This window comes from Rhinolophus sinicus, chromosome 2, assembly GCF_057876585.1.
Source record: "Rhinolophus sinicus isolate RSI-liver-muscle chromosome 2, RSI-T2T, whole genome shotgun sequence".
Taxonomy (NCBI): domain Eukaryota; kingdom Metazoa; phylum Chordata; class Mammalia; order Chiroptera; family Rhinolophidae; genus Rhinolophus; species Rhinolophus sinicus.
In genome coordinates, this window is record NC_142502.1 from 148,986,486 (window position 1) to 149,008,566 (window position 22,081).

General features: G+C 36.2%; 1 protein-coding gene and 1 pseudogene across 2 annotated transcripts in view; one reads left to right on the forward strand and one right to left on the reverse strand.

Annotated features, from left to right (window-relative positions):
- Nucleotides 1-2,668: 2,668 nt before the first annotated feature.
- LOC109437798 (uncharacterized) overlaps nt 2,669-22,081 on the reverse strand; it is an 802,202-nt gene continuing 782,789 nt past the window's right edge. Inside the window, exons 10-11 of one of the 2 annotated variants that reach the window (XM_088796151.1) lie at nt 6,650-10,303; nt 2,669-5,418 (exon numbers count right to left, since the gene is read on the reverse strand). The gene's annotated coding sequence lies outside the window, so the exon portion shown is untranslated. Of the gene's footprint in view, nt 10,304-22,081 lie in introns of both variants that reach the window. The other variant, XM_088796150.1, reaches the window with a different exon arrangement.
- On the forward strand, nt 3,162-4,551 carry LOC109437692 (uridine 5'-monophosphate synthase pseudogene; annotated as a pseudogene).

Sequence of the window (22,081 nt, forward strand, 5' to 3'; positions counted from 1 at the left end):
CATTCTCAGGATAATTCAAACAGTAGGATTTTATTCACTTGTAAGATTTAAAATATATGTGTACATACATATATATATGTATATATGTGTGTGTGTATATATATATATATACATATATGTGTATATATATATATATATATATATATATATATATATATATACCAGGGGTGCCAAAAAATGTACACAAGTGGACACTTTGGTGAATGTTGCTCAAGCAGTAGTTCGCTGTAATCAGAAATGTCTGGACGCTGATGGTAACCACTCTGAGCACCTCTTGTCATTGCAGAAGTCAAATGTGACTTGTGTTCATCTTTTGTTGTCAGTGAGTATATTGAATATTACAATTTTAATACAGTTTTCCTCTCTTAAAATGTATATACTTTTTTGGAGATACATATATATATGCCTGTGCGTGTGTGTGTGTGTATATACACACACACACATATATATATGTATATATGTATTAGGAACTTGAAAATTTTCTTCAAAATGAACTGTCTGTTCTCTTCTTCTGATGAATTTTCTTTGTGCTTCTTTTTCTCAAACTCAAAATAAAAAAGGGGCTTTATACATACATAGAATTTACAGTGTTTTAATAGGAAAAAATAGCTTCTCTTGTCTAGAGAAGACAAGAAGATAATTTTGGTCTCTAAGTCTTACTTTTAGAACATAGGATTGCCAAAAAAGAAGCTACACTATGAAGATGATAGCCACCCAAATTAATTTAATCAAGCACACCGCATGCTTTCCTACCTCTGTGTCTTTCTCCTGGTATACAACTAAAGGGAATACCCTCCACATCTGGTCTACTTGTTACAACTATATCTGTAACTCAACCCTGACCTCAAAATTTGTCTGGAAGGGAATAACTGGATAATATAGACAAAAGTGAAATACTAAGAAGGTGTTTACAGAAATGCAGGACTGAGAGAAGAGGACATGGAGATTTCCAACGTGTGACATTAGGCCTCACATATTGGATTAGTTCCCTTATTTTGAACCATGTAATAATTACAATGTATTATGTGCCAGCATCATTTTAAGTTAAAGATGATAACTCATTTAATCTTTACTATAACCCTAAGAAGAAGGTATGGTTATTATCATTTCCCCCTATTTACAAATTATGAAACAATAACAGAGAGATTTAGGTCATATAGTTAATAAGTGCTGCAGCAATAATTCAAACCTAGGCTTACCAAATTCAGTCATGCTCTTAACTCTGCCCCTATAGGGTGGTTTCATCTTAATAGTGACATCGACCTGTTAATTTTCTTGTTACTGTTGTTAGATACAAATAGTCTAGAAATAGCACATCTCATACTGTCATGGAGGGACTCTGTTTTAGAATCTTATTAGAATTACTTCTGTGATTTACCCAGGCAATATGAATATCCAGAGTATAATTCTTCAAATATCTTCAGAACTAAACTTTGTGGCTGGTTAGTTGAAATGCACTTATACTCACTTTAAGCCATTGCATTCCGATTAGCCCCAACCCTAGGGTACGAAAAAGGGAGCCACATTCAGTTAATGTCGATGGGCTGACACTCCACTTGTTTGAGTGAAGTTGTCTCTCAGAACAAAATAGGCCCAACCTAACCAGCAAATGGACCAAGGTCTCTGCTTTACTGAAATCTCTATTCCAAACTGCTGTCATAGAAGTTTCCTTTCACTAAGAAACTGACCAATCCGCAGTGTCACAATTTTGTTTTTAACAGTATTGGTTCTCTGGTTTCCCAACCCAAGCAGATGGAAGCAACATACTAGCTGAGCTGTGGTGGGAGCACTAGTTGGGATAGATACTAGCCACTGTAATGAATGCCCACATTTACTGTCTTAACCAACACAAGTTTGTATTTTATTCAAATGCATTTCAGTGGGATATTCTTTGTTGATGTGTAGACTACCACCAGGTCAGTCAGGGACTTGGGTTCCCTCCACTTTATGGCTCCATCATCTCCTAAAGCTCTGGTGTCTTCTGTTGGATTCTCTACATCCAAGTGGCAAGAGAGAATGTGATGGATTGGAGGCATGGGATAGATTTAGCAGAGGCCGAGAGGTGGTGTACGTCATATGTGCCCACATCCCAAGACTCAGTGGCCAGCCCTGACTGCAAGGGAGGCTGGGAAATGGGTTCTAAATTTGTGCCAAAAAGAAAAGGAAACATGGCACATGTTCTGTTCTCTGCCGATGGTAGTTTTGGAGCTATGCCCGTGATAATACAATTTATGGCTGCTGACACTGAAGCAGGAGTCAGTAAGCTGATTCTGTAAAGGGCCCCTATTTTAGGCTTTGAGGGCCCCATTTAATCTCTGGACGTCTGTCAAATATCCTTATGGTTGCTGTCATTTAACAAGTCTTTAAGAATGTGAAAACCATTCTTAGTTCAAGGGTCTTACTAAAAACTGGTCGCTGGCCAGATGTGGCCTGAGGGCTCTGGTGTTGAGCACCCACTCTAAAGAAGACCGTTTGGGTTCTATCTGTAGTGAGCATGGCATGTGCTCATAAGAAGAACGCAATCTCCAGGGGGAGAAAGTCTTTGAGAATTACCTAAAGCAAATGTCTTACGTTGTAGGTAAGGTGTAAGGCTCAGTAAAGTAGAGTCAACTAAATAAACCAGGTTTATCTTTTTGCAAAGATAAAAGTTAACATTATAAGCTGATGATTTGGATGAAGAGTTTATTCAAAGGAAAACTTTAAAGGCAAACAAAAGAGGGTAATTTGCTGTATTCACTGGTAGAAGTATTATTAGTATTATAACCACCCATGTTATGCCAGCCTCTTTAAGGAGTGAATAATTAAAAGTTGACTATAAAATTTGTTAATCATCTGAAGGGAGTAACACCACAAAAGAAAAACATCAGTTGAAACAATAGTTACAGGGTGAAAAAGGAAAACTTTTGAAATATTGGGTATTGTCAACAGCAGCATAGATTTTCTAAGTTTAGTAGATATGAAAAAATATATAAAGAGAGGATTCAGTAGATTTGGATACATACAAATAAAAACTTATGTACATTGAAAAAACAAACAGAATAAAATGAAGGAAGTTATTTGCAGCACATACACTACAGGACTGTTATCATAAATACATGAATGATCGAAGACATTAAAGAAGAAAGTAATAGGCGTTTGGAGCAAACGTGGGGCACTCGGCGATGGCGGCTGCCAATGCAGCTTTGGGCTCATTGGAAATGGATCTGTATGACCTGCAAGGCTTTCAAGTTTGGGAACTTGGTGCTAAAGAGCAGGCTCTCTTCCCCAGTCTCCGTCAATCTGCAGGGCATCGTGTCTTGACCACATCTTCTGAGTCAGGTAGCAGAAATTTTATTCCAAACTGCCCAAAAATGCAGGGATCAATTTTGACAGTGTTTATGGAGTACCTTATACAGCTTTACCATTGGCTACCATTATCTGTTCAACCAACTAAATTCTAATGCTTATTAGAAGAAAAGAAACAAAGGATTATGGTACTAAGCATCTTGTAGAACAGGCTGTTAATCCAGGAGAAACCTGTTTGATAATTGAACTAGTGGATCGAGTGTTTGCATTACTAGTTGAGGTTCTAGAAGGAGGGCTTGATGGTCACTGAGGCCATAGTGCTGTGGACAGAGAGCAAGGAGGCACATGGGATTCGTCTCCACTCAATGCATACATTGTCCAAAATTCTCGAACAACAGAAAAAAATTGATGCTGAGATGGTCGAGAAAGTGAAGAAATTTATTCAGCAGAATGTTTTTGTGGCAACTGCTCATAATGGTTCTCTCCCTCTGTAAAGAAAGCACCCAAATAACTCAGCTTCGGTGCACATGCAGAGCTGCCCAGGATCCATCCAGTGGCATCGGATCTTCTCAGGCTTATGCAAAAGAAGGAGACCACTCTGTATGTTTCTGCTGCTATTTCAGAATCCAGAGAGCTGTTGCAGCTAGCAGATGCTTTAGGAAGCAACATCTGCATGCTCAAGACTCATGTCGCTATTTTGAATGATTTTCCTCTGGATGTGATTGGAGGAGTTAACAATTCTGGCAAAACACCATGAGTTCTTAATATTTGAAGACCAGAAATTTGTGGATATAGGAAACACAGTAACAAAGTAGTGTGAAGGTGGTGTCTTTAAAGTAGCTTCCTGGGCAGATGTAGTCAGTGCTCATGTGCTGCCCGCCTCAGGAGCAGTGAAAGGGCTGCAAGCAGTACGCCTGCCTCTGCACCGGGGCTGCCTGCTTATTGCAGAAATGAGCTCTGCGGGCTCCTTGGCCACGGGAAACTGAAGCAGTGATTAGAAGGCTGAGGAGCATTCTGAATTTGTGATTGGCTTTATTTCTGGCTCCCGAGTAAGCATGAAACAAGAATTTCTTCACTTGACTCTAGGAGTTCAGTTAGAAGCAGGAGGAGATAATCTCGGCCAACAGTACAATAGCCCACAAGAAGTTATTGGCAAATATCATCATTGTAAGCCGGGGCATAATAACATCTGCTAATTGTCTGCAAGAAGCTGAGATATACACAAAAGCTGTCTGGGAAGCTTATTTGAGTTGACTTGGTGTTTGAGTGTCTTGGATACATCTTGTGAAGGCCTTGAAGATCCATAGTGTCTGGAGAAGCACTGGCTGGAGGTAATAAGCAACCTTCAATACTGCTTGGATTCTACCATGGGTTAGAATGACTTCTAGAATTATCACAGTGTTTTGGAAATATTGGACAACTTGTAATCACTGCATTATTGCTATAAGTTCATTTTGAAGCATTCTTTTAATGAGACTGATGTTGGTTAGGCAATAACAGTCCTGCCTGTGTTAAGGTCTTCCACATTTGAGGATCACCCCATCTCTAGACTAGACTTTTTGATTCTTTTAATTGCCATGACACAAAAATTTTAGGACATCAAGAGGCTAAAACCAGTACATTTCTTGTGTCCTTTATTCTGTGTCTAATGTGATGACCAAATAATATTAAAATGTTAGCTGTATTCTTCCTCCTCTTAAAAGGGATGCTCCAGGTGTGCAAATGGTGCTGGTTCTCAGAATAGGGAAGGGGGAAGATCACTAGCTGAGCCCCTGAAGCCAATATCTGGTTTTCATTTCAACAACAACAACCAAAAGAAGAAAGTAATAAACTATGTGAACAAAGTATATGAACAGACAATTTACCGTGGATAAAACATAACCAGTAAAGAAATGAAAGTATATCCAGTCTTCCTGGTTTTCAAAGAATTAAATATCGCTATGAAAAATGAAGCTTATTAGCAATATTAAAATTCCAGAGGCTTTCATCCCACCTGGGACTCAAGCAACTCACCACTCTTTCCCCTTGATTTGCTTAGATTTCACATTCATTCTCTTTAATAATTACTCCACACCTTCATAATTGTCTTCAGTTCTTCTCAACTCCTCTCCTCACAACATATTTTTCTGCCTACTGCTTCATCAAGGAAACAGTCAATTAGAAAGGCTGTCATGACTTCGTTCCTCAGTTTTGCCTTCCCTCCAAACCACAGGGATGGGAGAGAGGACCAAACCTCTGTGTGTGCTTTTCTACTTCCCTCTGGCAGGAAGAAGACTGCAGCTGTAAGAATCATCTCTTTTCAATGGCTGGGGATATGGAAGGTGAGCTTTGGGATTTCATCGCATTAATAGCTTGCCCTACAAGTGGGGCCTTTGAATGTATACTTGGGTGAAGGGACCTCTAACAGCTTCTATCTAGATGTAGACCGTGACCTCATCGAAGGAGGCTTTTGCCTTCTATGTCTCTTGAGACAAGACAAATTGGCAGTTATAAAAATAGTCATGGGGATGTAAAGTACAGCACAGGGAATATAGTCAATAATATTGTAATAACTATGTGTAGTGCCACGTGGGTACTAAACTTATCAGGGTGATCACTTCATATGTTATATAAATGTATAACTACTATTTGTACAACTGAAATGAATATAATATTGTATCTCAACTGCAATTGAAAAATATAAAAAAAGATTATTTTAAAAATGTTTTCAAAGAAAAAAAGACATAGATATAGTTTCATATATAGATATGATTAAGGGACCCAGTCTTCATGGTGGATGTGTCTGATTAACCTACGGATTTCTCAAGCCTTAAGTCTAGAAGAAATTTCAGAGTTCCTTAACTGCAGTGATTCTCAAATTCAGCGTGCAAGAAAATCTTTTGGGAAACTTGTTACAACTGCAGATTCTTGGAAGCTCTCCTGGATGTAATAAGTCAGCATCCCTGGGGACGAACCCCAAGAAGCACCTTTTAGAACAAGCTCCCTGTATGTTTCTGGGAGAGATGGTTCTCAGACTTCTCTTCGAGAAACTCTGATCTAGAACAATTACAGATGAGGATATGGCTGTCCACACACATGCTGTGGTTTGCCTCAGATAACTCAAGTTTGCAAGGTGTGTGACAAGACTAAGTTTAAGGGTACTAGCTCGTGACATTCTCACAACACAACCATACTTTTTGGAATTATTACCATCTGTCAGTTTTTAAACTCTCAACCTCTGTTTTCCCTCTCCTGTGTGCAATGCTGCCTTTCTCCCAACATTAACCTTTTTAACTTGTGGATGGAGGGGTAACCTTTTAGAGTTCGAAGGGCTACCTGTTTCTGAATGCAGCTAAGATGTCTACACTAGACCAGGCTAACCTACCCATTAAAGAGGACACAGCGAGTGGACTTGAACGTCCAAAGACTTCTTTGCCCAGAGAATCATTGTGCCTGGAGAATCAGGCTTTTCCAAGCTGGCACATTTCTATCAGGCAGCCATAAGAAGCTGGTAATTTTTATTTATTGTCTGTAGTTCATGGCAGCCAGTATTTTACCACCTGCACATCTAAAAAAGAAGGGGAAGAAAAGCACACCGATATTCTCAAAATGTTTATATTCAAGGAGTGTGTATTTCAGAGAGGGAGGTCGTGATGTGTGTATTTTTATTGTATGTGAAAGAATCCTTAGTGGCAGTGCAGCTGGAAAAATAATGGAAGCACAGGGTACTGTCTTTTGTGACAAAGTTTCCTGTGGTAAGTTACAATTATAACGTAGAAAATGATACCTTAGACGCCAACTAATTTGTGAATCCTGGGAAAGGCGTTCAATGATTCCTCATCAGGACAGAAGAACCTGATCTGTAAAAATTTGGGCCTCAGCAGGAGGCTGTTTGCAAAGAGTGATTTGCATTTCAATTGTAAGTCCAGCACAACCTTTAAATCTTGTCTGCTGCACTATCACAATGGAATTTTTTTCTTTTCCTTTATGGAGGACTTAAAAAAGAAAAAGGAATATTACCATACATCAATTCCACAACCACGTACAATAAAATATAGGTGGCTATAAGAAAAAAAAATATATATATATATTTATACATATATATATATATATATATATATATATATAGCACTGACGGTTAGATTTTCTCCCAATGAGCAATTAGATCAAATTTTTACAATTGCAGGGGAAATATTATTCCCTGCGTAGGAGCTCTCCCACACCATTGGTCAGTCCACAAGCAGCACATCCCTTTCTTCTTTATTCCTATAAAATTCCAAACAGTTAGCAAATGTAGCTTCTCTGTTATTTGATTTCACTTCATGAAGAAAAAAAGTAAACCACACAAACTGAAAACAACAAAAACCACAGCAAAACACTCATTTATTAGAATTGGTTTTCACTAAGGCAGGTCCTTTCTCAACGGCTGAGGGTCCCCTGCCCCTAAGCTGCCCCTTTTCACTCGATTGAGTCCGTTGTCCCCCTGTGAGGTTCTTAATTTTTCCCTTTTAAAAAATTGTTTGGACTAGCCCTCCTGCACGTCACGAGCTGATTTCTGTCCTAGGTGTGATTTACTTTAACAAAAAGGAGTGATTCCACCCTGGGTTCTGTGCCCCACTGCCTCCAAGCATGTGACACACTCCTATCAGAAATGGGTCATCAGGCAGCGGGCCAGTGGGAGGGGCATGGTGGAAGTGATCCATCTAGGGCATATTTATGATATTAGAAGTTTGCTTTAACTTTAAACTTTGTACAACATTTATTTCTCATTGTCAAGAATGTCAATTATCTGCAAATCTATAAATTCCCCTCTTAGTACTCACCTCTAGATAGTCAATGGCCAAAAAATTCCCATATTTGCTGGTGGATTCTCATTGGTCATCTGATTTACCTAACCTCTCAGGTAACTACTCAGCTCATCACTCACTCTTTCTGGATTTATTTATTTATTTATTTGTTTGTTTGTTTGTTTGTTTGTTTTTAAATGTTCACTTTCGGAACTCTACTCTCTGTGGCTTCTCTTGGCCTGTTGAACTTCTTACTCCTTGGTGTACGCCCCCTTCCTTGCCCATTTGTAAGTAATCGCGTGTGTCAAAAGCCAGTTTGGGACCTATTGTCCCCTGTATCTACACCCATTGCCTCAGCTCTCTTAGCCAGTCCCATAGCTTTATGTACCCTCTATACTCTGATGGAACCCAGGCACTGATCTTTCGTCCAGTCTCTCTAGATCATCAAAAGAATCTCCCCAACTCCTTCACACTTTTGCTTCTTTTCCAGTTTTCCCCATCAGAGTAATTGGTTCTACCATTTACCTAGAAAACCAGGGTCAGGGTGATGAGGAATGTGGGGTTCTTAAAATCTCTCCTTCATGTCCTCTCTCCGTCATATGCCACATCCAATTCAATAATACGTGCTCTTCCTCTAGAATGCACCGTCTTTGCCTGTCTTGTTTTGTTTCAATCTGTTCCTCAAACACACCAAACTGAACCCTGCCTCAGGGCCTTTGTACTCACCTAGCACTGTTCCTGGAATGCTTTTCCTCTGGCCGTATTGCTTTCAGAAGCTCCGTCTAAAGGATAATACATAATGTGTAGCCGCTGAACGAAGCACAAGCTGAACTCTGGGTTCCAACCCTGTACAAATGTTGATGTCCTCAGGGACCATTGAATAGATTTGTAACCAAGTCTCTTCAACCTACCCAGGCCTGGATACAGTTTTTAGCTTTTCTATCTCCTCTGTGTTGTCCAGCTTTGCCTTCCCATGTACTTCTCATGTGCTGCTGCAAAATTACTGAAGCTGGAAAACTATAAAACCAAGTATATTAAACTTCTGTCCAGAGTAAATCTGTGATTAGTAATCTGTGATTGAGGGCCTGTGCTCAGATACATATGAAGGAACTTTGTTTTGCTTAATTGCTATCTCTTGGTTGTCTTCTGGATTTCTGAGCGACAATGCATAACAGGACATTTTTGTGCCTATATTTACTAGTACAGACGGACACTCTGTAACTAATACACTTAATTGTTAGGAGCCTAAACTTGTCATCCTGGGGCCCTGAGGAGAAAGATACCCATCAGCTCTTGCTCCCAGATTGTGGATTTCACTGGATCATGATAGAATCTTGCCCACAACTGAAAAGAAAGCAGTTTTCTTGAAGAAAAACTGCCTCTTTTTTTTGTTTTGTTTTGTTTTTTCTTTTTGTTTGTTTTTCTAATGCAGGTAGAAATCGGGGGCACATAATATTAGGAAAAGACTCCAATTAACATCTTTCTAAAAGACGGACGTTAAAATTCCCTTCCATATCCTCCCACAAAAGAAAAATGCCACCCATAATAGGACCCACATCTTCAACTGCAGCCTGAGAGAAAAGATGATTCCACATCCATCGTGATTGCAGTGCCCTGATCTCGGGTGTCACACAGTTTCCACTTGAGCTTCTACTCAGCAAAGCCCTTGGGGCACCAATCTTGCCCCTCCTCTGATAAATTCTACTTATTATACTGTGCTGTGTACACTCTCAGAGCTAGATAAATGAAGAGTAATAATAACTGTTATTTTTACACCAAGTGTTATCAAATCAGAAATCTGACACCTAGTAATTTAATATATATGTTTTTTCCACATACCTTTATTGCTGTTTGGCTAGATAGAAAATATGAAGAGATTGGAAACCAACTGTAAATATTTCTACAGCCTTAATGACAAATGCTTTTTCTTTTCTTTATTACCTAGCTCCTCCACTTACTCGGCCCTGTATATTTCGGAGCTTGTATTCCCTTTCTTTTTCTCCTTTCAATGTTCCCTCATTCCAGAAGCTTTTCCTGATTCATGATCCATTTCTGTGTGTTTTCACCACTTCACAATCCCTGAATGGTTGTCCTGCTTTTTAGACTATTAATGCAGACTCCTTAATGTCATTTGTTGTTGAACTGGCCCAGAGGATAGAACCCAACTGACCTGAGTTGGAATCAGCCTTACCAGTTAAAATCAGTTTGACTTTGGGCAGATTGCTGAACTTCTCTCAGCCTGGTTTCTTCATCTGCAAAGTAGAAATGATAATACCCACCTTGTAAACACACTGGGAAAATTAAATTGTACCGTGAAACTATTATTGTTCTTAATTAACCATATTTCCTTTTCCTTTCCTTTTATCTTTGTAATGGTAGTAAAAGCTTTTTTGGGGGAGTGAATATTGTCCTGTCCCAATTAAATTGTGAAGTTCCTGAGGGCTGAGGGTGTCATGATTTTCAAAACGTAAAACAACAAATGTGTAACGAGGATTTTCTAGTATAAGGTACTGTGACAGGCCCGGGGGTGGCGAGGAAGTGGGGATGGGGGAAAAAGCAAGAAAAGCAAACAAGATAAAGCACAATCTTGCACTCCAAAAGCTTGCCATGTACTTGGGGGTAATGAATGTTGTGAAAAGTCAAATAATAGCACCAAAAAAAAAAGTAAATGCTAATCCAAAATCACAAGACATGCAATGGCTAAATAAATAAACAGTTGCTGCCTACTAAATAGCTGAAAAAAAAAGTACTTGTAATCAGAGGGCAGAAGACCACCAGGAGCCATCATAAAATGGGTCAGGGCAGGTTTTAGCATGTGGCAAGGTCACTGGTGTGTCTGAGTCAATGAGCAGATTTGATAGATGATGGGAAGTGGAGGCAACCATTCATGATGAGATGATTTATGAGTGACATAGCATAGAATTTGGAAATATTTCAAGATAAATATAAGTAAATGTAAATTGAGGCAAGAATCCACTGTGATTCTAGGAACCAGTTCTGTCATTTTGGAGTATGCCATACAGTCGCTGTATTCCTTTTAAAATTCTCGGCTCATGCACGCTCGCATTTCTTTCCTTCACCTGTCACCAGGTCCAAAGTTGTGGCCTCATACAGAGGACTTTCAATCCACAGTACCCAGAAAGTACTGATACTTCATTTGTCTGAATAGCCAAATTAGGTCTTTTGTGCATCAATCCAATGTAGTTGATTTGAGTAAATTAAAAAATGTCAATTATTTCTTACGTATGACTAGTCTTACAAAGTACATGCAGTAACCCCTCAAATATGTAGTTCCAGGCCTAATATTGGGGAGTTATAAACAAAGGAATACTTCAAATTTGGGGCTATTCTTGCCAGTTCTTTCATCAGGAGTGACTTTTTTATTTTATTTTATTTTATTATTTTTTATTTCAGCAGCCAGCCATACTGCTTGGTAGTTACTTTACTTTTGAAAACATGCACTCACAGCCTTGTACTTTGATTAGCTGGGATAATAAATAAAGTACATGGATAAATGTGTTTATTTGGACATGTAATTTAGTTTCTATATCACTGTATTTTTCTTTTAACGACACACATGCTAATTCCTAGTCATCAGCCCTAGGCGCCAGTAAAATCAGATTAAAAGCATTAGTAATGTAGTTAATTCCATTTATAATATGCCTACACCAGAGATGAGAACATTAAAATAAGGAAAATCTATAAACTGGAATTAAAGTAGTTTTTTGGAACTCCTTATAAGGAACCTTAGGAAGAAAGACATAAGGTTTTACATAAAACCTCTCAAGAAGTCTTTTTAGCCGTGTTTTGCTAAGTAATATTTGTAATTACAATTAAAATTTGCCTTGGTCACTTGAGTTTTCATAGTTTAACTTGAGGTTGATTCAGATGGCTTTGAATTAAGGGATGAGTGTACTTTAGCGACGCTCTGCTAGTTGTAATATTGCCTTCTGTAACCTTGCCTAATAATCACTATCAGCTAATCAATTTTTCCTTTTTATTCAAATTCTATTATCCACTCCCTTTTGACCTTTAGTTCTTGGGACTGCCCATGCATTATTATTATTTTTTTTTTTTCTGAAATCCTCAGCATATTACATGTAGCATAGCAGGATAAAAGCCCTCCCATTAAACCCAATCAATAGCTCCCACAGGTAGACATCTATTTCATCCCCTTCTTTAATGTACTGTCCTTTGTACATGAAGATGTCACTATCGACCCACAGTCTGTCTGGCATTTGGTGTGGGTTCTGGACTTTGTCCAGCAGTAGTGGCGTGTATGGGCCAAGTCATCTTCATTCCCTCCCCAGGTCACCTCAGGAGATTTACTGTCCCATTTGACAGACAGGTAAGCTATGATCATAGAGTGACATAAAGCTACCTGGCTTGGAATCAAAACTGACAGTCATTTCACTTGCTTTTCCATAGCCACAAAGCTTTTAAAGTAAATTATGCATTTTAACTTTATCCTATTTTCGTTTCTTGCACTTCTTGGTAATTAGCTAATATCAACAATGAAAGCTCTTAAAAGAAGAGTATACTGCTTCATTTATTTTTCATTAGTTTAGTTTTTATAATAAAATTATAAAAGTAAACATGGATTCATAAACCATGTTCACTATTTTAAAAATTCCAAATATACAGAACTGTATAAAGTGAAATCTCCTTACTGCCTCCTTCAGTCCAATCCTCTATTCCAGAGTTCTAAATGCATATACAAATATTGACATCTATGTATAGATGTGTATGTAAATTATATGTATATCCAAATACATTTTATTATAAAAATTAATACAATGCATATTGTTTGATGATTTTTATTATTTAATATTTCCTAAAGAGGTTTCACTTTAGAATATATAGAACTACCTTATTAATATAATAGTTGTGCAATGTTTCATAATATGTTGAATCACAATTTATTCAACCATATCCTTATGATGGAAATTTAAATTGTGTCTGATTTTTCACTTTTACAAATGATGCTACCATAAAAAATTGTGTGCTCGTTGTCTACTTCTGCATAATAAATTACACTACAAGTTAATGGCTTTAAACAATAAACCTTTATTACCTCATAGTTTCTGTTGGTGAGAAATCTAGAAGCATCTTATTTGGCTGGTTCTGGCTTGGTGTCCCTCTTTAGAGTGTAGGCAAGATATTTGCTGTTGCCTGAGGTCTGGACTGGAGGATCTCTTGTGCTCATTCACATGGTTGGCAGGTTGATGTTGGTTGTTATTGGGAGACCTCAGTTCTCCCTAACATGGGCCGTTTCGTAGGCTACTTGAATCTCCTTATAACAGAGAAGCTGGCTTCCCCAAGCAACCCAAGAGAGCAAGAGCCAGACAGAAGCTAGCCTTTCTCTGACCTAGCCTGGGAAGTCACCTAGCATCACTACCACCACAATTTTTGTGTTTACTTGTTGATGTATAATTGTTTTACAAAACTATGCACATGTTTAATGTATACAATTTGATGAGTATGGACATATGTATACACCCACGATACTATCACCACAATCAAGGTAATAAACATATATTTCGCCTTCCAAAGTTTCCTTGTGCCTACCCCCTCCACTTTTTATGGGAAGAAGGTTTCACATGAGATCCACTATCCTGAAAATTCAAGTGCATGATACTGTATTGTTAGCTATATGCACTATGTTGTTAAGTGGATCTCTAGAGCTTGTTCGTCTTGCGTAACTTTTATATCCATTGAACACTTTCCCATTTCCCCCTCTCCGCAGCCAGTGGCTACCATCATTCTATTCTCTTCTTTCATGAGTTTCACTATTTCACTATTTAGATACCTGATACAAGTGGAATTGTACAGTATTTGCCTTTCTGATACGTGTTTAATTCACTTAGGATATCTTCCAGATTCATCCATGTGGTTGCAAATGGCAGGAGATCCTTCTTTTTTAAGGCTGAATAATATTCCATTGTATGTATTGACTTTTACTTTATCTATTCATCTGTTGATGGATATTTGGGTTGTTTTCTTAGCTTGGCTATTGTGAATAATGCCACAATAAACATGGGAATGCAAATATCTCTGCAAGATCCTGATTACAATTCTTTTGGATGTATACCCAGACGTGGAATTGCTGAATCATATAATAGCTCTATTTGTAATTTGCTGAGGAACCTCCATACTGTTAGTCTTACCTGCTGCACCCTCTACATTCCCCTCCAAGGGTGTGTAAAGTTTCCCTTTTCTCTACACTTGTTACCTACTTATTTTTTTTTATAGTAGCCATTCTAACAGGTGTGAGGTGATAGCTCATTGTGGTTTTAATTTGCAGTTCTCTGATGATTAGTCTTCTTTAGAGAGATATCTATTCAAGTCCTTTGCTCATTTCTAATTAGGTTATTTATTTATTTATTTATTTATTTATTTGTTTATTTATTGCTATTGAGTTGTAGAAATTGCTTACATATTTTGGATGTGAACTCCTTTTTGCATATGTGATTTGTGATTATTCTCTTCCATTCTCTAGGTTGTCTTCTCACTCTTAATTGTTTCCTTTGCTGTGCAGAAGCTTTTTAGTTTGATGTAGTTTCACCTGTCTATTTTTGCACAGGCAATCAAGCCTGTCTTTTTGGTGTCATATCCAAGAAATCATTGCCAAGACCAGTGTCAAGGAGCTTTCTATTTGTTTTTTCTTCTAGAGTTTTATAGAGTCAGATCTTAGGTGTAAGACTCAAATCCATTTTGAATTGATTTTTTTGAATATGGTGTAAAATCAGGGTCATTCTTTTGCATGTGGATATCCAGTTTTGCCAACATTATTTGTTGAAGATTCTATTCTTTCCCCATTGTGTATTTTTGTCACCCTTGTCAAAGATCAGTTGAACACATGTGTGTGTTTATTTCTGGGATCTTTATTCTGTTCTACTGGTCTGTATGTCTGTCTTTATGTCAATACCATATCGTTTTAATTATTGTAGCTTTGCTATATATTTTGAAATCTGGTGGCATGATGCCTCCAGTTTTGTTCTTATTCAAGCTCACTTCGGCTACTTTGGATTTTTTGGTTCCATATGAATCATATGATTGTTTTCTTCTGTATCTATAAAAAATACCATTGAGATTTTGATGGGGATAGCATCGAATCTGTAGATTGCTTTGGGTAGTATAGCTATTTAAACAATATTTAGTCTTCCAGTTCATGAATATAGGATGTCTTTCCATTTATTTGTGTCTTCTTTCATTTCTTTCGTCAATATTTTTATAGTTTTCAATGTACAGGTCTTTCACCATCTTAGTTAAGTTTATTCTATAGTATTTTATAGTTTTTGATACTGCTATAAAAGATTGTTTTCTTAATTTCTCTTCTAGATAGTTTATTGTTAGTGATAGAAATGCAACTAACTTTCGTAAATTGATTTTGTATTCTGCAGCTTTACTGCATTTATGTATTAGATCTAACAGGTTTTTAGTGGAGTCTTTGGGGTTTTCTCTATATAATATCACGTCATCTGCAAACAGATATAATTTTACTTCTTCCTTTTTCTATTTTTGTGTCTTTTTCCTGCCTAATTACTCTGCTTAGAACTTCAGTACTATGTTGACTAAAAGTGGTGAAAACAGGCATACTTGTCCTGTTCTTGATCTTAGAGAAAAAGCTTTTAGCTTTTTGCCATTCAGTACGTTAGCTGTGGGCCTGTCATGGCTTGGGGAGGGGGATGATCCTAATAAAGTGAAACTGCTCTTCTTATCAATTTTAATGCAGCTGTTGTAAGTTTTGTGCTCTTTCAGGGTCTAGCAACTTTTTAACTAGATTCTAGAAACCTCATAAAGGTATTTGAGTCCATATGTATTGTTGTTAAATTAGCATTTTTGTTGGTGTCAAGTGCTGAGAATTCCTATTCTGCAATCTCCCTGATATCATTCCCCTTACTACCTGATATTTTTGTTTAGAAGACAGTTACAAAGTCTGGCCATTATTCAAGGGGAGAGTCATTAGATTTCACTTTTTGAAGGAAGAAGTGTTGAAGAATTTGCAGAAATGTTTTAAAATTAAGACAAAAATGATGCGTAAATATACAAATAAATAAATGAATGACATATAGATATATTTCTGAGATCTATTACTAGACGTGGAATTGCTAAATAAATGCACATGCATTATTTCAACAATAAAAATATATTGCCATATTGTCTTCCAAAAGACGGTTTGCACTCATATGCATATATCCACAAAGGCCCTAAATATTGTTTGTTTTCCCACAAGCTCATGGACACTTGACATTAGCAGATTTGCTTTATATTTTTTTGAACCTGACAGGATAAAACAATATGTATTTTTAAAAAGTGTATGTTACCTGGTTACTAGTTAGTTTAATATCTTATGTTTATTTACCATGCACATTCTTGATGATGCTCATGCTACTATCTTTGGTTCTTTTCAATCTAGTTCACTTGCTCTCGAATATATGTTTATTATTCAATTAAGAAGTCCTTATTACAATGATCAGTAATCTGTCCTGTTAAGAATGTAAAAAAATATTTCTTCTTAGTGTGGTATTTTCTTTTTTAACTTTTTAAAACATTATTTTGGTTTATATAGAAATTCAATATATTTTTGAATCTGCCAATTTTTTTCTTATATAGGCTTTATTTCAATAACTCTAAACTATTTTTCAAATTATCCAAAATTTTCTTTCTTGTACTTCCATAGCATGAGTTTTATGTGAAATTTTTTTGTATATGATATAAGAAACTAACTTTAATTTTGTTTCAGATTTTCTTAATGGTGGTTTTAAAACCATTTATAACAATGAACACTTTGTTTAAACAAATACAGAAAATAAACCCGCCTCACAAATAAGGATATAACTCTTTGGGTTAGAGCTCTGTCTCCTTGTTTCCTTCACCTTCCACCCTTGGTAGCTTCTAAGAGGAGGGAAAAAGAGAGGAGGAAGAGTTGTATTAAACACATGAGTTCCATGAAACAAAGTTTGAAAACCAAAAATGATCTGAAAGACCTAAAATCTGGAAGCAAGTGTAATAAGTTAGTTAAAGCACTTGTTCCTCCAGAGACTGGGAATCATGAAAAGTGGAATAAGTAGTATTTTGTCAGTTTATGCATTTATATTGATATTAATACTCGTATATTGGTATGGTCTTACATACATGAAGAAATTTATACACTTCCATGTTTTGATTTAATGTTTAAAATATATATATATTTGGCCAGTATAAAGCAACTACTCATATTTTGAAAATAAGGGAACACAGATTAGAAATCAATGATATTCATTTTTTTCCCTAATAACTAAACCAAACGGCTTCAGGAACCAGGCAATGCTTTCTATCTTTTAAGAGACAATCCTTACATTCTAGTAATTTCCTCACCCACCCAGTGTGTGAATGAGTCATGAGCTCAGACAATAAGCATGTAGATTCAGATGCCACAGCATGTACGCACACTGTGCATATATCATTTATATCCTAAAATATATACACTGCAGACACATATGGACACATACAGCGTAAATCACAAAGCTTTCCATCATGCGAGTCTTTCTCTTTAGATGGATCTCATTATTAATTAAAGAATCATTTAGCTTGCATAATTATCTTCTGCCATACATAATTCCAGCCTTTCAATGTCTCTTCAACTTGGTTTATTAGGCTAAATGCACTCCTTTGTTTTGGTGACATCATCAATCACAGCCTGTAGATGGACAGACTCAGCAATGGGATAAATAATATGTAAAGAGGCCCTTTCTTTGTTCCCAATCATGGAACTTAATCAACAGGTAACTTCGTTTGTAAATTTCTTTGATTCTTTAAAACTAACATGCCTATGTTTACACACTCTGCAGTTGAGGAGCTCAGACTCCCAACTGAAAGGAATTAGCCCTTTGTTATTAAGTATCCACTGTGATGTATGAACATTTTTGGACTTTGGAGCAAATTGATAACAAGACAGAAGAATGTCTAAAACAAGAGCAACTGAACTTTTACAGTCAAGCATGCTTCATTCCCACCAAGTTTTTATCTTTATTTATTTTTTTAGATTTTTATTAAAAATGTAGCTAACATACAACATTATATCAGTTTCACATATACAGCATAGTTATTCAACATTTATATACCTAAAGAAGTGATCACCATAAGTCCAGCAACCATCTGACACCATATCACGCTATCACAATATTATTGACTATATTCTCCTATTCTGTACATTATATCTCCATTACTTGTTTTATACCTGGAAATTTGAACCTCTTATTTCCCTTAACCTTTCAGCCCCCTTTTAAAATTTTCAATTAAGTTAATATTCAATATTACTTTGTATTAATTTCAGGTGTGCAGCATAGTGGTTAGACATTTGTGTAATTTACGAAGTGACTACCCTAACTAGTCTAGTACCCACCTAGCGCTATACATGTCTATTACCATATTATTGACTATATTCCCTATGCTTTACTTCACATCCCCATGACTGTTTTACAACTACCAATTTGTATTTCTCAATGCCCTCATGTTTTTCACCTTGTTCTCCAACATCCCTCCCATCTATCACCCAATAAGTCTAGTACCCATCTGACACCATACATAGTTATTACAATATTATTGACAGTATTCCTTGTGCTATACCCTATATACCCATGACTACTTTGTAACAACCAATTTGTATTTCTTAATCTGTTCCAATTTTTACCCACCCCCTTAGCCCCGTTCCCATCTCGCAACCATCAAAGTGTTCTTTGTATCTATGATTGTATTTTTGTGTCTCTGCCCCCTCCTACCAGTCTCAATGTGGTTTCTTCTTTATATCTTTAATTATAAAACTTCTGTTCAGCTAGACTTCAGCTAGTTCTCCAGGTTGATTATTTTATCATTTAGTAGTAATTGTGATGTGTTCATGGGATGAGGCAAGCACAGCATTTATCTGTTTCTCCATCTTGGTTTGTTATCCTTTTATCTTTATTTTTAATAAGCTATAAAATCCAAAGTAACAAATAGTGGTCCTTAATGTACAATAAGTCAGACAATAAAACTCCTGGAGCAGTCAAGGCATTGTAATATATATATATATAAATAATTTTATTATTATTTTTCTTTTTCTTTTGGAAAAGTAACAGAGGCATCATGTGAAGTGGTCATGTTCAAGGGACCATTTAGACACCATCTTTCTACTGGTTTGACAGCATGAGGGGATGTCATGCTGGACAAGATCAGTGGGTCCATTAGACCAGTTGGTGAAAGGATAGAGATAGATGAGAAGCATACTATTGGGAATGAATGGTTTTGCCCTCTGGCATTAGCCTCAAAAGAATGTTGAAAATTGCTGCCTCAAATATCTGTTTCTTCCCTTCACTAAAGCCCATAGCTTTCTTTAATGTGTTCTTGATGAAGAATATGATTTTATGACTCCTTGGCCTTTTTGAGTTTGCTACCCGCCGTGTAAAGTTATACCTCTCTTAAAATGCAACGTGAGTATTTTTGTTCGAATGTTCTGAGACTTGTGAACAAGTGTGTGCTAATGCACCAAGTTCCCTTTAAGAAGGGTATATGTTGTCTTTGATATTTTTTTAATGTTTCACAGTACTAGCTGGGTTCTGGCTGCAGTGTCAAAATGTTCAGGAAATTTAAATTGATAAGTTTTTCTGAATCATTTGTATAGTCATGTCACTTAATAAGAAAATTTTAGAGTTCTACAGTGCATATCTCAGAGAAAACTTGGGAAAGATGTTCCCTCTTAAAATTAAATAAATTTAATAAGCCAATTTTATTAACTTATATTAAGTTTTAAATGTGTAAGGCATACATATTGTTCAAAACTCACAAGATACAAAATGGCATTGAACGAAAAGTAAGTTTTCGTCTATCTTTTGACTTCCTAGATACTTACTGTCCAGGTTATGGGTTTTGCCAGTTTATTGATCATTCTGGATAAATTTTTACAGAAATGTTCTATATATTTATACACATATATTATCTATATTTTCACAGAAATTTTTGCATGATATAAGCACTTTTCTGCAACTTACTTTTATCACAGTGTATTGTGATGCCTTTCCACATTTGTGTATGTAGAAACATCTTTCTCTGAATGACTATAGAATATTGAATTGTACAGAAATACTATGAACTATTTTCAAAAGTTACATTATCAGATAACCCTTCTAATGGATAGTTTGGGGGATTTGAAAAAAGAATGAAATGACATCTACTTCTGGAACACCAGGTCATATCTATTTTCTCATGATAATGACAGAATAAGGACTTTATTCTCTATATTTTGCCCTGTGAATAGGATTGTCCCATTTTCCCTTCACTTATCCAAATATTTTTCTGAACATATTCACATAGTTCAAATATAAACAAAATTTTTTTTTTAAAAAAATTGTCTCTGGAACAAATGGATATCTACATGCAAAAGAATAAATCTGGACATCTATATCATGCCATACATAAAAACTAACCCAATGTGGATCATAGACCTAAATATAACAGCTAAAATTGTAAAACTCTTTGAGGACAATATAAGCGTAAATCTTTGTGATGTTGGATTAAGCAATGATTTCTTAGAAATGAAATCAAATGCACAAGTGATAAAAAAGACTGTTGACAAGAGTTACTTCCTCAAAATTAAAATCTCTTTGCTTCAAAGGAAACCATAAAGAAAATGAAAAAATAACCTATATACTGAGAGAAAATATTTGTAAATAATATATCTGGTAAGGGACTTGCATACAGAATATATAAAGGACACTTACAAATCAAAAAGAAAAAGAAAAATAACCCAATTTAAAAAATGGGCAAAGAATTTGAATAGACATTTCTTCAAAGAAGATATGTGAGTGACCAATAAACACATGAAGAGATGCTCAACATCATTAGTCATTAGGGAAATACCAAATCAAAACCACAATGAGATACCACTTTATGTCCCCCAGAATGGTTCTAATAGAAATGACAGACAATAACAAGTATTGATGAGGATGTGGGAAACTTGGAACCCTCATCTACTGCTGGTGAGAGTATAAAATGGGGCAGCTGCTTTGAGGAACAGTTAGGGAGTTCCTCAAAATGTTAAACATAGAGTTACAGTATATCCCAGGTAGTCCTCCTGATGTCTTCCTATGTATCCTCAGAATATTTTTGTTATTAAAGAGCTCCCAATTCCTTAGCCATTCCTCAAAGGATCTCAACTTTTAAAATTCCCATAGAACCTCCACCAAGCCCCACAAATTTTCTACACCTGCCTAGGTGTATACCCAAGAAAAATAAAAACATATATCCACAAAAATACTTGTACACAAATGTTCATAGTAGCATTATTTGTGACCGTCAAAAGTGGAAACAACTCAAATGCCCATCAACTGATGAATGGATAAATAAAATGTGGTATATCCATACATGGCATATAATTTGACAGTACAAAGAAATGAAGTACCAATGTATGCTACAATATAGATGAAGCTCAAAAATATTATATTATGAAAGAATCTAGTCACAAAACACCACGTGTTGTATTTTTAAATTTTAAAAGCAGTTTTTAAAAATATTCAGAATATGCATATTTATAGGTATAGAAAGTAGATTAGTGGTTGCTTATGACTAGTGGGGGGGGCAAAAGTTAGCATAGGGGAGTGACTGCTAATTGGTTAGGGTATTTTTTTTGAGGGGGGTCCTATTGAAAAATCTGTAATTTCAATAATTAGATTATGTTTGGTAATTAGGTTATGGTGACTGCTGACATCTCTGTAAATATTGAATTCAATTGTACACAGTAAGTGAGTGATCTTTATGTCACGTACATTTTGTCTCAACAAAGGTGTTAAAAAATAAAAACAAAAATGAAAAGTCTGTCTTTCCACATTTGTTCATGCCCTATATACCCCTTGTCACTGTTCTCCATAAAACACCAGGTCCAGACATGTCCACAAAGAAAACCTTTAGGGAGTGGATAACTCCAAATTTTCACACTCTTCTTATGTACTGAATACAACATGAGTACCTACAATTGAATACGATTTCACGACAAAAGGAAATTATAGACCGATATT